The sequence below is a fragment of the Podarcis tiliguerta genome (assembly GCF_965153285.1).
Source record: "Podarcis tiliguerta genome assembly, chromosome: 4".
Taxonomy (NCBI): domain Eukaryota; kingdom Metazoa; phylum Chordata; class Lepidosauria; order Squamata; family Lacertidae; genus Podarcis; species Podarcis tiliguerta.
The window spans coordinates 99,894,618-99,911,436 of record NC_139537.1 but is presented as its reverse complement, the minus strand read 5'-3'; positions in this window follow the sequence as shown (position 1 = coordinate 99,911,436).

The window sequence follows — 16,819 nt, the reverse complement described above, 5'->3', positions numbered from 1 at the left end:
AGTTTGAACTGGCTTGCAGTTTTCCATGCCAAACTGCTCTATCAAATGAAGAATTTTCTCTTTCTGGCTCAATAGAAAGCTTCCATCAGCTTCCTGCCTTACTTCTACTCCCAAGTAATTGCTTACAGGCCCTAAGGCTTTAAGCTTAAACCTCTTTTCCAGTTGGCTTGTGAGCTTCTGGATCTCATCTGCAGAACTCCCTGCCACAAGCAAATCATCAACAAAGACTAAGAGCATTAGATATTTGTTGCCTGTCCCCTTAGTGTACAGGCATGGATCAGCCACACTCCTTTTAAAACCAATTTTTACAAGGGCTTCATTTAAACACTGGTTCCAACACCTTCCACTTTGTTTGAGACCATAAACAGCTTTTTTCAAACGCCAGACTGCACCATTCCCCTCTTCAAACCCAGGGGGTTGTCTCATTAACACTTCATGGTCTAAATTTGCATGCAGATATGCAGCATCAACATCAAAATGGTGCACTGCTAGTTGTCTTACAGCAGCAATGGAAAGCATTAAACGAAAAGTTTCACTCTTTACAGTGGGAGAAAACACTTCATCATAACTCTCCCCTTTAATCTGAGTGAACCCTCTGGCTACTAATCTGGCTTGAAAACGTGGTTCCCCAGATGCAAGGGTTTTCCTTTTGTAAACCCACTTGCATGACACCACTCTGCCACCAGGTGGCGGCATTATGACCTCAAACACTTTGTTACGTTTAAAAGAATCCATTTCTTCTTTCATGGCTTGTTCCCACAAAGCACGTTCTCCAGGGGGTAAGTCTAAGACTTCATTATAACTTTGTGGTTCCACACAACTCACATTGCATACTCTCACTCCTCCTAGGGCCAAACGTTGAGGAGGTACACCCTTGTTTGAACGTTGGGAGCGCCTAGGCACAACTACTTCTTCTTCCCCCCTTATCTCTGGCTCTTCTTCCTCTTCCTCTAGAGAAGTATTATCTATTGCCACATCTTTTGGGGAAATCTGTGCCTCCTCCTCATCCTGCTCCTGTGTTGCCAATGGCTGAGAAGAAGCCTCTTCTCTTACTTGCAGGGGCAGTAGGCAATCTGGGTTGGCATGGATCGCAGTCCATCTGTCCTGGTCAGCGAAGTCTGCGCTTCATGACAGAACCACGCGTCCTGGGCATAAATTGAAACGCCACCCTTTGCCATAGGACTGATATCCCACAAATCGCAGTTTCTGCGCTCTAGCGCCCCCTTTCTGGCGCTGAGCGTTGGGGATGTTTACATGTGCCCAAGCACCCCAGTTATGGAGCATTGTCCACTCTGGTTCTTTCCCAAACAATACACGATAAGGAATATCTTTTATAGAGCTAGACCAGGTTCTATTAATCAAAAAGTTTGCTGTGAGAAAAGCCTCGCCCCACAGCCTGTGGTTGTGGCCCAATCCTGCATCCACTAGCAGGCAGTCCTTTACTGACTGTATTACAGCCCCACGTCTTTCACACAGACCATTTTCCGCAGGGCTATAAGGGTTAGTCAAGCGATGAGTGATCCCCTTACGTCGCAACCATGCCCCAAATTGTTTCTTCAGAAATTCTCCGCCCCTATCTGTTTGCAACTGCACAACAGGGCGAGCGAAGAGCTTTTCAGCTTGGGCAACCCATTCTCTGAATGTGGGGAAACACTCAGATTTCTGCTTTAACAAAAACAACCAACTAAAACGTGATTTATCATCAATTACCAGAAAAGCATATCTGGCGCCCCCTTCAGTCTTCTGTGGAAAAGGGCCTATCACGTCACAATGGACAAGTTCTAAAACCTCTTTAGATACTCTGTCACTTTTAGAAGCCACAGGCTTCCTCTTAGATTTGGCCATTTTACATACATTGCAATCTAGGAAACAGTTACAGCTATTTACTTTTAGGTTCTTGCACACCTTTTGCATCTCTGAAAGCACACGGAAATTTGCGTGACCCAGTTTTCTGTGCAGTTCATGTACACAGCCCTTATGAACTGGCAAATTATCCTGAACCACCTGGGCTGCTTTAACAGGCTTGTCCTGCATTACATATAACCCATTTTCCAACTTTGCATGGCCACATACCTGAGTTCCATTCTTTATCAGACAGCCCTCCTGCGTGAACTTAACACTATACCCTGCATTAATCAAACAGCTTACAGACAGCAAACAATAGTCCAAACTGCTGACAAACAGAGTCTCTGGTAGAGTAGCGTTCAAGCACTGCAGGAAACATGTTCCCTGGCCATCAATCTTGCTTCTACGACCATCAGCAAGATAGATTGAGTCTTTTCCATCAGCTGGCTTCCCCAGGGTCTTAAAGGCCTCCCGACTGTTGCAGATAATCCTGCTACTCCCAGAGTCAAGCAACCATGTTCCTCGAGGTATCTTCCTCTCCTCTCAAGAAAATGCAGACACAAACTGAGCAGAACGCGTGTTCTTCTTCCCTGAAGAGAACCCTTTCTGCTTACATTTCTGCGTCGATTGCTGTCTCTGCTCCACGTCGTCGCCTGGAAGTCTTGCCCTGCATTGATGTTGGAGATGCCCGGGTTGGTTGCATCTATAGCACCTCCTCACCGCCATGGCCAAGTCCAAACCTTGGCGTTGCTCCATTGGCAGATTCTGCTGCTGGCCCCTTCGGCTGTAACTCCTCCACTCTTGGAGTTCAGCCTGTCTATCTGACCTTCTTTCTGCTTCTTCGGTCAATCTTCCAACCACATACTCAAGGGTCAGATCTCGGGGACGCATACTCTCCATGCTGTTAATCACAGGCAACCAGCTTTCAGGCAAACGGCTTCTAGCTGCTGCCTCTGTTGACCCTCAGGTCCTGCCTGGCTCTGCAACTGGAGTAGCCGCTCTGTGAGTCGCCTACTGTGGTCCTCTAGCAGTTCAAACTGTTCCAGTAGCTGACATTGAGTGCTTTCCAGATCCTCAGATCCTAGCCGCTCCAGCGTCACTGCAGACAGTTACAGCTTGCCACCAACTGCTCCAACGCACAGCCACTGGCTCCAGGCACCACCAGGACTCACCAGCTCCCTGCTCAGATGCCGTCAGTCGTTTTGCACTCTGCACATGCTCAGAAACACTGGGCCCATAACCTGCCAGTGTTTGTAAAAAGCAAAAAAAGGAGGGAAGGGTTCTGACCTCCCTTTTATCTCCTCTGTCTCCTTGTCGGCACAAAAAGAGTCCACGAGAATATCCTTGCAGAGTTTTATTCTTAAAAGTCCTTGTGCAAAACACAACTGAACAACTATACACACCAGCACCAATCAACCAACCAACCCAAACACCAGCCTCAGCACAAACTAACATTTCTCACTTATATATACAACTTGATGCAGACCGCTGAGTCATGCTGACCCAGCTTTATTCGCATTAAAAACTCCTCTTGCAATTAATGGATACGGAATAGTTAAATACGAACACAAGTTGTCAGATCAGTGGCTGTTAAAATAAAGGATTAAGATCAGAACCGTTGTATTTGGGCTAAGAGAATGGGAGCAGGATGGAAGAAGAACATCATTTCCTGAAATCCAGAACATGGGAAGTCATCTAAAATTGTTTAATTTGGAATTGGATAATTGGCTTTTTTAATTGAATTATAATTTGGCATTGTATTAATGTGGCTTTTATTGGATTGTTATAATACACACACACACACATACACACACACACACACACACACACACACACCAGTGGTACCTCGGGTTTTCATACGCTTCAGGTTACATACTCCACTAGCCCAGAAATAGTGCTTCAGGTTAAGAACTTTGCTTCAGGATGAGAACAGAAATTGTGCTCTGGCAGCGTGGCAGCAGCAGGAGGCCCCATTAGCTAAAGTGATGCTTCAGGTTAAGAACAGTTTCAGGTTAGGTACCCCTGCCTGTACAGGCCAGTCTTGACAGACTCTAGGGTTGTGCGCCCATCTCACTCAAAGAGGCCAAGGGCCAGCGCTGTCCGGAGACACTTCCGGGTCACGTGGCCAGCGTGACATCGCTGCACTGGCGAGCCAGAGCCGCACACGGAAACGCCGTTTACCTTCCCGCTAGTAAGCGGTCCCTATTCATCTACTCGCACCCAGGGGTGCTTTCGAACTGCTAGGTTGGCAGGCGCTGGGACCGAACAGCGGGAGCGCACCCCGCCGCGGGGATTCGAACCGCCGACCTTTCGATCGGCAAGCCCTAGGTGCTGAGGCTTTAACCCACAGCGCCACCCGCGTCCCAGTTTCAGGTTAAGAATGGAACAAATCAAGTACTTAACCTGAGGTACCACTGTATATATATATATATGAATAAGCGTAAGAATAAGAAACACAAAAGGAAACAGAATGATACTTGAAGAAAACAGAAAACATAAAATAAACTAGATAACTTGTTGAAGAGTATAGGAGATGTCCCAAATTCTCACATACCTTTGTCTTTGAATTGGACTGCATTATCACATGACTGACCTCTGTATACAGAGGAGGAAAAAGGATAAAAAGATGTGGGCATGAAAGATTAGCTGCAGGTTTTAGCATTCCACAGCCCACTTGAAAAACCAAGATAGGCACTGTGTTATTATAGTCAATATTCCTGGAGTTTATGTATGCAGTCAAGAATCTGATATTAGTCTCTGTCAATGTGGAAACAGAATTCCAAAGCGTTCCAACCACACCACTTGGGTGTGATGACACTTTTGTTTCTTTGTGCAAATGTGAAACACAACTACTAAATATAACTTTGCTATTGTTTACCTGATCACTTTATTCAGGGATGAAAGACAATCAATTAACATAACTCACATAAGTCTAGCCTTTGTCTTTTTAACTACCAGCAAGTTGAGGGAGGGGGTCCACTCCTCAGCTATCTGGCACAGAGCCACTTCTTTTGTTACCCTAACAACTAGGGCTGGGCAATATCAGCTTTTCAACATTGTGATGTATCACCAGCCAAACATTGTGATATAGTGATACATTGTGATGCTGAAAAGTGGAGGGAGGAACAAGCAGCACCAGCCCCGGCCCTGCGTGGCGCCAGGGTGAAGCTGCCTCAGTTCCCTCTACCGCCCGCACCCGGAGGAACAACCGGCATTGGCCCTGTGAGGCCTCAGACTGAAGCCTCCTCAGCTCTCTTCTCTTTCCTCAGTTTTCTGCTTTTCTTAAACCCAACAGAACACCTAGTGTTCTACGGCAGCTAACCATGCTTATTCCTTGTTGGATTCTTTGGGGTTTTTGTTCTCTACTGTGGGACTTTCCCCACCCATTGCAAAGTATTTTTGTGTGTGTTTCTACAAACTGGTTTGGCCCCAGGCCTGTTCATATATCCTTCTTGTGAATGAATGGTGCAATTTTGGCTACTTAAGGCTCAGCATCTGGAGAATAGTAGTATATAGGATAGCCTCAGATTCACCAGCTGAACATGTAAACAGAACAAATGGGTACAAGTAAATTCAGCATTTTTGCCCTATATAGCTGATTATGTAAAAAGGCACTCGTAGAAGCACTAAGGGAAAAACATGCAATCAACCATGAACATAAAGTGCACACGGCATAACTATTTTTGTTCAGGATTGTTTCCTTTTTTAACTTTCAGAAAATCAGCTGTTAGATGAGATGATGTTCCTTTCGTGCCAGGGCTCTGGATTCTACAGCGTCAGACTTAAAGAGAGCATGAATGTTGGGTTGTTTTTTTGAGAAACTTGTACAGGTAAATGAACTGTGAATGAAATCCCATGGCCATAATCCAGTTCCATGGCTACAGAGCTAAGCACGCACAAGCTCGTTGGTTTCATGGCCTTCCTTGTGCTTTGCTCTGCATTAGATTATGGCAAATTAAGTATAAACTGAGTTCTCTGCTGTGCAGATACAATATGAGGGTTTCAATGATCTACAGCTGCATTCCTTAGCAGACTTTGTCTCCTGCTACCATTTCAGGACCAGAGGCGGTTTTAAGGTAGTGCAATCAGTTTGGCTTCATTGGGTGCTGGTGCCACCGGGGGTCCTGCAACAATGATGTAGAACAGAGCACAAGAAGCGCAGAGGAAGGGGCCACCAGATTTTAGCATTGCATGGGGCGCTGCTGAAATTTGAGAGCCCAAAGTCCAAAACTGTCAGGACTTCTGTGTTTTCCTAGCTCCCTTGCTTATGCATACTTTTAAGGAGCAGAAATGTAAATATCTATCTATCATCATTTTCATGTGCATAATGGCTGTCTGCTAAAACACAATAAACTGACTTGACTGACAGTGAAAAATACACTAAATATGCATGCCAAAGTCACAAATCCTTTGGCTTCAGAAACAGTAAATGACCTGTGTGGATCACAAAATATACAAACACGATTTAAATTTTTTTGGGGGGGGGGCAATAAAATGATTTTTGGAGACTTATTACATATTACATCCAAAAATAAGCCTTTGATTCTTGCTATGACTCTTGCCTGTGTCTTCTGAAACCTAACCTATACACGTAAACCTCCACACATGTACATTTGGGAAATCTGACATGGCGCCAGTGTCCCCAGCTTGTAATTCAGCATTAATCCCAAAGTGTTGAAACAACCTGTTTGTTTGTTCAGAACTCTTTGCCTTTTCATCTCTGAACAAAGATTTCTTCATACACAATCCTTTCTTTTTTTACCGCTGCAGGGAAGTAATTCCACTTGAAATATGCACAAAATTATAAATAATTTTGTTATACATGCATGGCAAAAGAGATAATCTGTGCATTTCCTACACACACAGTGCCATTGCTTTGTACATGCCTTATACCAAGGAAGCTGTATTATATGATGTCAGAACACTACTCCATCTAACTCAGCACTGTTGACACTTTTTTGGCAGCAGCTGCCTACAGTTTCAGGCAAGAGTCCTTCCCAGCCATGCCTAGAGAGGACAGCGTTAGGAGTGAGGACTATTTGCATGTAGAGCATGTGCTCTAATGCTGAGCTGCAGCCTCTTCTCATTCTTGGCCTGGTTCAGCAAAACCATTCACAGCACTTGGTTTCTTCATGCCTGATTAGTCTTCACTTGATTACTGGCACCTGAGTGTATGTACTGTCAGTAGTGCTACATGTGTGAATGATCTTCCACCACAGACAGAAGTCATCACTTGATGTCTGAGGGCTCAGTCACACTTACCTTTGCTCTGCATTTGTAGGCACAGGTCCGGGGTTTTCAGGTCTGTGTCTGAGAGCGTCCTCCCTGCCCCTGCCGGCACTTTCCCCATGAAAACCCTCTTTTCACTGCTAATGAGAGAAAATGGCACTCTGTGGAAAACCTGGATTGCTGTTTGTTCCGATTCAGTGTTAAAGAGTACGTTTTCCTTGGGAAAGCATTTCAGGTGGGGGAGGTGCTTGGACTGGGACTTTGTGTCTAGAAAGTGTGGGGCAAAAGGTAAGTGTGGATGAGCCTGTAGTCACCAAATCACACAAAATACATGTGTGAAGCAGCCCAAAGTATGGTCTATGTTTAGGAAAACTGAGGTGGTTCTGGTTGCCCTACTTATGATTTGTGTGCAGTTCAGCATTCTCTATAACACTGAATCTAGAATTATATTCTATATTGTGAGCACATTTCTTTAATTCATTCCTATTGGTTATTGATTTAGTTTAACAATCCTGAATCAAGATCAGATGTCTTTTGGCTGTGGAAGCAACCCTCAGCTCCCCTTTTCTTTCTCTGCTGCCTTGATGTCTCTGCTTCCATAAACGTTTTGAAATGTTCCTTACATGATTCCATAAAAGTCTGTATGTTACTGGTTGTGCCAGGTCACTGCCTTGTGGGGCTCAAATAACAAGGAAATGTGCATTTCACAAGGGGTGGAAGAAAGCGAGGAAACAGCATGGTGCCCCTGTAGCAGCCAAAATAAGATGCCTTCATCTGCTCCACCTGCAGTAAAACATGTCTCTCCTATATCAATCTCTACACCCACAGCAGGCACTGTAACTCTCTAATGTTTACTTTACCCTCAAAGGCCACTCCTCTATTGTCACCTGAGACTAGGAAGAAGAAGCTAGAGAGCTAGATAACTTCAGAGGGGCAGATGCAAAACCAAGGTTTGCAATGGATATTAACAGGCAGAGGGCTTTTTTTTTTTTGGTCAACAACTGATCCAATTCTATGCTCTCTGTTAGCACATTATTTCTCCTCCCAAGTGTCCATTGCCTGCAGGCGAATTTTTTCTTCTGCTTCTTATTCCCTCTTGCTAATTCCAACTGACCTCAGAATGACATCTGATATCAGTTCTGTTTTGACAGCTTCATGACCCACTATCTTGTGCTCTGTTAATATAGCACATTTAGAGCCTTTTCTCAAAAGTGTTTACAATGTAAGTTGATTTTAATCATCACCAAGACTATGTAAAATGACATTTAGGTTTTAAAGTGCTGATGTTTAACATTTTCTCCATGAAGCCTCCCTTCTTAAAGAAAGGAAACACCTGGGAAACTATCTGAGTTTGATGTGTTTGAGGAGGTGATGTTGAACAGCTGTTTCATTTCCTATCAGTTTGCTTTCTTCAACGGCTGTTCTTTCTAACACTCTATGGACACAAGATTCACACACCAAATTTTAGGCAACTCTCTCCCAGTGTATCCCCACATGGCACAGGTTTGACCTGGGGGCTGAATGCGGCCCAATCGCCTTCTCAATCTGGCCCACGGACGGTCTGGGAATCAGCATGTTTTTACCTTCGACACTCCTTGGGCCACTTCTGGATCCTTCTGTCCATTCTCACGTCCTGCGCTGTGAAAGCTGTGAGAAGAGGGCCTTGTCCAAAAACACTTAGTCTGGGGGTGCGAGCCACCGCAGTGCTTGCACACCTGGTTAAAACGACACCTGTCCCGTGTGCAGGAGCCATTGTTAAACTCCCAACATTCCATGTGGGGCTTGGAGGACTCAACTCTCTGGGCTCTCTTCTCAAAATGGGGAGCCACCACTTCGGACCACAGATCACTGTCCTTAATGTCCCAGTGAGCCTTGGGGTCCTCCGCGGCCCTAGCGTGAAAATCCTCATCGTAAGCCAAGGCCGCTGCCTCCCCTGCCATCTGTCTAGCCTTGAGAATGATGCCTTGGTAATTTGCCAACTGCCACCCCCGTCAGGATAGGCAGCTGACACCAGCCCCATGTAAGTGGTGAATGCGGCCAGTAACACACACAATGGAGGCAAATTAACAGTAAACCAGACTCTCTAACCTTGCCAATTGCCTGGAAGGAAAACAAGTAGGACTGGGCCGAGGGGCATCGGCCCCTTATGCTGGCCCTCACCCCACCCCAGGCCAGCTGCCCATAGGCCTGCCGAGATGGGGACAGGCTGATGGCCCCCCTGGAACAAAGGTGGGTGGCTTACCTGTCCCAGGAGCCCACAAGGGAGGGGGAGAGCGGGTGTTATTGATTTTCTTTCATTGTTTTATGAAACAATATGTAGCCTGCCTTGGATGTATAACTGGGCAGAATAGAAAATACTGCAAGCCTCTCCCATGAGTTCAATATGTAGAATCTTCCACCTGCATCCGTAGTATGAAATACTGTGTATTAAGGGATGGTTCTAAGGACCTCAACAATGTGAAGTGTTTTCCGCAGCTGTGATCGGAGCAGCGCTCAACTTTTTCCTGTGCAATTGGGACTAAAAAGAAGGATCCGTGAGTAGGAAAAATACAAATACTTTAAAGGATCTGATGAAATTAAGCAAGAATTGAGAAGTAATTGGATTTAAATTGGACTTAAATTAACAACGTAATATGATACCGAAGCGGAAAGGTTTAAACAGGGAGTCAGCCTTCCGCCTGTAAATATTGGAAAGCAAAGACGTGAGGACTAAAAACCCTACAAAAATAAAGTTCGAAAGGGTTGAAATCTGAAGTCTTTGGAGAGAAATCCCCCCCCCTCGGGAAGCAGGGAAAGAGGGGGGGAGTTTAAAAAAAAACTTTTTTTTATTGCCTGCATTGAAAGAAGTTTACTATAAAGTTCACTGCCTGGACTCCTGGTCCTGATCTGTCAAATCTGAAAGTTAAGCCATATGGACTGTGGAAGTGCTTAAAGGGATTTTTTACAAGGACTGGAGTAATGGATATGGAGTTGTGAGTTGTGGATATTGAGAGGGAACATTACTGATACAAGTTTGCTGTGAAAGGAGAGTGGGAGACATATTATCCCTTCAGCTGCAACATCTGCTAGGTCCCCCTGGTGGCTACTGGAATTGTTACAGAGCTACAAAATAACTGAGAAAAATTTCCACTGTTTACTTTGGAGTAGATAACAAGTTACAGCTGCAGAGTAACCTTGAAACAGTCGGCTTATGGCAGAGGAAAGAGGGAAAGTACAGCAATTTCAAGACAAAACAACAAGATCTGGCAAATCTTTTCACACGGGAAGGAGGGGATCCTTCCCAGAACCTACAGGAAGTGCCTCTGTTACACCTAAAGTTAAAGTAATGTCGGGGACAGAAGACCTTATTACGGCAGGATTTGCAAGGGTACAGGCATCCTTAGACAAACTGACAGAGGAACTGGCAGACACTAAAAGACAAGTTACGGAATTAAAAAGCCAGGTCGCAGAAACAAATAAAGGAGTAACAGAGGCCTTCCAAAAAATAGAACAAAATTCTGCAAATATAAAGCAAAATACAGCTTCAATTAAGGAATTATTGGAAGCATCGGCCGAGACAAGAAAAATTGCTGAGGAGGCAAGGGAAGTTGCAGTTGCCACAGAGGAGAAATTACCACCGATGAATAAGCAACTAGAGGAATATAGAGCAAGATTTTCTATGCTGGACCTGAAAGAGAGACAAACGAATCTGAGAATTAGAAATATACCAGAAATTGAGGAAGGAAGCCTGCGGGACCTTCTTACACAAGAATTTGAGAAATTTTGGAACTTGGAACCCGAGAAAGAGGAATTTAAGATCTTGAGTGCCTTTCGATTGGGAAGAACAAGTAAAAGGATCAAAATTAGAGACTGTTTGATTACGTTTCGAACCAAAGAAGAAAGAGACAAGGTTCTTGGACTACATTTTCAAAAACCCTTGGTAATTAATCAATCCAAAGTTGAGATCTTTAAAGATATTCCAAAATTTCTTTTGGACCTTAGGTCAAACTACAAGGACCTGGTTACCCAACTAAGAAAAAACAATATCATCTTCAGGTGGGAATTCCCGGAAGGAATTTCTTTCAGTATCAAGGGAAGAAAGATAAAGATAAAATCAGTGGAGGATAAGAATATATTCCTAGAAACCTACGAGGAGGACCTACAGAAGGGAATTTTAAAAGTAACAGACCCATCGGAATCATCAGAGGAAGGGAGTGAAGGCGTGACAGGAGCAAAACCAAAGAGGACTCGGAAGAAAAAGACACCACCGGATTCGACAGATAAGGATAAGACGTTGGGAGCAACTGGAGGAACATAATAGAATAAATTCACCATGTCTCTGCAAATTTTAAGTTGGAACTGCAATGGTCTTAACTCGATTCGAAGGAGGAAATCGATCTTTCATATCTTAAAAAAGGAACAATTGGACTTAATTTGCTTACAAGAAACACATGTGACAAGGCTCCATAGGAAAATTTTAATTAATAAAAGACTGGGCCAAGAATTTATCTCATCTGACAAAGTTAAAAAAAGAGGGGTTGTAATATATGCTAAAGAGAGCCTCTCACCAAAGTTTATGTTCAAAGATGAACAAGGGAGATATTTGGCAATTGAAATCCAATATCATGGACAAAAATATCTGATAGTAGGTGTGTATGCACCTAATGATGGAAAATCCGAGTTTTTCAAGAAGTTGCATGAGACATTGATGGATTATTTGGAGTACAATGTGATGTTGATGGGTGACATGAATGGAGTAGTTTCGACAAATATGGACAAGGCACAACGACAGGTAGTCACCAAAGATGGGAGACTACCAAAAACCTTTTTTGAATTGACTGATAACCTGGATTTGGTGGACATTTGGAGAACTAAAAACCCCCTAGGAAAAGAGGGTACTTTCTTCTCTGAAGCCAAAATGACCTGGACAAGAATCGACCAGATATGGATTACGAGAGGACTGGCACCGAAGACAAAAAAAGCGGTAATCTGCCCAAAGACTTGTTCCGACCATAATGCTGTTAAGATGGTAATGAACTTAATACCAACTGGCTCCTTTAGATGGAGGATGAATGACGCTCTGTTTAGAGACGAGGAAATAACCAAGAAGGCCCAGAAAACCCTGAAGGACTATTTTGAGATAAATTTAAACACTACGGTGGAGAAAAGAACTGTATGGGACGCAAGTAAAGCTGTTATGAGGGGGTTTCTGATTCAACAGAACACGTTTAAGAAGAGACTACAAAAGGAAAAAAGAGAAAAGATCTTAGAGAAAATCAATGAGGGAGAAAAGAGACTAAGAGTAAAACCAAAATCACAGGAAATTTTAAGAGAAATTAAGTTATATCAAGTTGAATACATGCAAATGATAAATCAAGAAATTGAATGGAAAATAAGGCAAATGAGACAACGGACTTTTGAATCAGCAAACAAATGTGGAAAGTTATTGGCATGGCAAATAAAGAAGAGACAAAAACAGAACACGATAACAAATTTGGAAGTGGAAGGAAGAAATATACAGAACCCAGTGGAAATAAGGACTGCCTTTCAAAAATACTTTAAACAGCTTTACTTTCAGCAACCCCAGAATGAAGCAGATATAGAGGAATTTTTGAAAGAGAACGGGCTATCGAAAATATCTCAAGAAAGCAGATTGAAACTGAGCGATAGGATAACAGATCAAGAAATTCAGAGTGCCATTCAGAATATGCAACTAGGCAAGTCTCCAGGACCGGACGGACTGACTGCCAAATACTACAAAGTATTGAAGGACTGGTTAATTCAGCCGTTGAAAGATGTTTGTAATGAAATACTTCAGGGGAAAAAAGCACCAGAAACGTGGAAAGAAGCTTTTGTCACGCTTATACCGAAGACAGAGACTGAAAAACATCAACTTAAAAACTACCGCCCAATATCGCTACTGAATGTGGATTATAAAATCTTTGCAGATATTTTGGCTAGAAGATTCAAGAAAGTATTAATAGAGGAGATTCATAAAGATCAAGCAGGTTTTCTCCCAGGAAGACATCTATCTGATAATGTGAGGAATATAATAGATATATTGGAATTTTTGGAGGAAAAAATAAATACAAAAGCAGTTCTGATATTTGTGGATGCGGAGAAGGCCTTCGACAATATTTCTTGGAGCTTTTTGAAGAAGAATCTCCAAGGTATGGGGGTAGGCCAAGAATTTGAAAATGGTATAAGTGCAATCTATTCTGAACAAAAAGCTAAACTAATTGTAAATAATGTAATAACTGAGGAGTTCAGAATAGAGAAAGGTACACGACAAGGTTGCCCAATTTCCCCTTTACTTTTTATATCAGTCCTGGAGGTGTTGCTGAATATGATTAGAAAGGACCAATTGGTTAGAGGGATACAGGTCGGATCTAAACAATATAAATTAAGAGCATTTGCAGATGATTTAGTTTTGACATTGCAGGAGCCAGAATCCAGTGTAAAAAGAGTCTTAGAATTGATTCAAGAGTTTGGTCGATTGGCAGGGTTCAAATTAAACAAAGTCAAAACCAAGGTTTTGACAAAGAACTTAACAGAAATTGAGAAAGAAAGGTTTCAGAATGAGACAGGATTGACAGTAGTGAAAAAAGTGAAATACTTGGGAATTACCATGTCTGCTAAAAATGGGAACTTATATAAAGATAACTATGATAAATGTTGGTCGGAGATAAAGAAAGATCTAGAAACATGGTCTAATTTGAAACTCTCGCTAATGGGTCGCATTGCTGTGATAAAGATGAATGTACTGCCAAGAATGTTGTTTCTATTTCAGACGTTGCAGATTATAGACAAAACTGACTGTTTCAGGAAGTGGCAAAAGGATATATCTAGATTTGTCTGGCAGGGCAAAAAGCCAAGGATAAAATTTAAAATATTAACTGATGTTAAGGAAAGAGGGGGCTTTGCCCTGCCAGATCTGAAACTTTACTACGAAGCAGCAGCTTTTTGCTGGCTAAAAGAATGGCTACTTCTTGAAAACACCGACATGTTGGACTTGGAAGGATTTAATAATGTTTTTGGTTGGCATGCATATTTATGGTATGACAAGGTCAAAGTGCATAAAATGTTTAAAATCCACATTGTCAGAAATGCATTGTTTAAAGTTTGGATGAGGTATAAAGATTTGCTTGAAAATAAGACTCCAAGGTGGTTGTCTCCAATGGAAGCAAAAGCACTAAAAAAACTCAATATGGAGGCCAATTGGCCAAAATATTGGGAGATTTTAGAGCAAGATGGTGATAGAGTGAAATTACAGAGTTATGATAAATTAAAAAGTAAGGTTCGAGATTGGCTTCATTATCATCAAATAATGGAGGCTTTCAAAATGGATAGAAAAATTGGTTTCCAGGTGGAAAAATCAAAATTGGAAACAGAACTGTTAGAACCCAAAACTAAGACTCTGTCAAGAATGTATAACTTGCTGTTGAAATGGAATACACAAGATGAGGAAGTGAAATCAGTGATGGTTAAGTGGGCCCAAGATTTGGGTCATAACATAATGTTTGCTGACTGGGAAAGGTTATGGACCACTGGTATGAAATTTACAGCATCTAATGCCTTAAGAGAGAATATTATGAAAATGATATACAGGTGGTACATGACACCAGTCAAGCTTGCAAAAATCTATCACTTACCTGACAATAAATGTTGGAAATGTCAAGAGGTTGAAGGTACATTCTTTCACCTTTGGTGGACATGCCCAAGGATAAAGACATTCTGGGAGATGATTTATAACGAGCTGAAAAAAGTCTTTAAATACACATTCTCGAAGAAACCAGAGGCCTTTCTCCTGGGTATGGTTAGCCAACAGGTGCACAAGAAGGATAGGACATTTTTCATGTATGCTACAGCAGCAGCAAGGATACTCATCGCACAGTATTGGAAGACTCAACAGCTACCCACACTGGAAGAATGGCAGATGAAAGTTATTGACTATATGGAATTGGCAGAAATGACCGGCAGAATCAGAGACCAGGGTGAAGAGACGGTGAAGGAAGACTGGAGGAAATTTAAGGACTACTTACAGAAACATTATAAGATAACGAACGTTTGATGACATCGGATTGAGGGTGAATGGGTATTTGGGAAAAAGTGATCAGAGAAAGATTTAATATTTTGTCAGACTTAAGGAAATGCAACTATCTACTAGTCTTTAAGAGTATTAGAAAATCAAAATATGATAGAGGAAAAGAATTTGCAGACAGAATATTTGACTTGGAATACAGAGAAGGAAGGTCTGGGGAAGTCGGAGAAATAAGTTAATGTAAAGAATATAAGGAGACAAAAATTGTTTTTAATATGTTTATTTTCTTTGATGTATTTTGCTGTTTTGTGTTTGTGTGTTGTAGTACCTATTTTTCTGTTTTTTCCCTTTCTTTTTCTTTCTGTTGCTGTTCTGAGGTTGTTTGTTTATTGTTGTTTTAAGTTTTTGTTGTAAAACTCAATAAAATATTATTTTTTTAAAAAAAAAAACAATGTGAAGTGTTTTCAACACTCAAAAAATCGGACTATTTCTGCTACTGCTGGTCGATGTTTCAAATCCTCGCCTTAACCAATGAGGCCAAAGAACTGTTCACTATCAAGTCAGAGTGATGTGGTCAGGGGAGCTGTCCAGCCAATGAATTCCTGAGAGCAGAGCATGACAAGATGGGGAGCTGGAAAGTGGATCCAGTGAAGGTTTATTTGGTCCCCTGAATCTGTAGGCTTCTCAAACAGGAATTTTCCTGGCTGGTGGTCTCAGGGGTGGGGTGGCTTTTCATGGTGTTTGATCATTCCCCTTGAGGCCCCCTGAAAATGTCTCAACCAGTTCTAGACTGGGCCTGCTGACTGGGAGGAGGTGGGACATGAAAAAAGACCTGCATAAATCATTATTAGTATTATTAGTAGTTTTATTCATTTACCCGAATAAATTAGCAACCTTCACATTTTATGTGAGAAACATTACTAATTAAAATGGCAGTTAAGCTGTATCAAATTACAGTCTGTAACCCCCACCCCAAAAAACTTGCTTAAGCCAAACTTTGCAAAAATACCATATTTGCTTATGCTAAAAGCCACTTAAACTGTTATTAAATGTTAGTCAAAGACAGATGGGCGTTTGAGATACAGTGCTTTTCTACTTATCCTCTGGGAAGTATGAAAATGATCATAATTTTGATGAATTGGTTAGCAAGAGTTGACCAAAAGCAACTGCTTTTGTTCAGGGTGCTTAAAATATTTCCATGTGCTTTCATGTTTATTATTTTCACCCAACACCTGCAAGTTACGCAGGTCTGTGGTGATCCCTGCTTCTACAAAGGACAGATGGGGCCGAGGTGTTGCAGCGTGGGTGGTGTGCTCCAAACTGCCATGCAGTGCACATGGGCCACAACTGCAGTAGGACACTCTCGCCAGCTTTGGTGTAGCTCTAAAGCTTGAGATATAAAGAAGGGAAGGAGGTGCCAACCCTCTTCCACACCTATAGCTTACATTCTTGCCTTCTTTTTACCCAAACTCCTTTTTCTTCAGCTAAACTTCAGTTGAAGAAGGGGAGGGGCAGCATCACCGAGGCAAGCATCACCCTCATCACCTGCACTTGTAGTAACTCTACCCTTGCGCACACCTAGGGACCTCTCCACAGAGCTAGAAACCCTGCAAGGGTGCAGGTCTTGATCACACAGATATGCTCTTATACAGATACACTTGAATATGGGCCCATAGGCCCATTTCAGACATTGTAATGAACATGCATGCGGGCATTAATTCTACA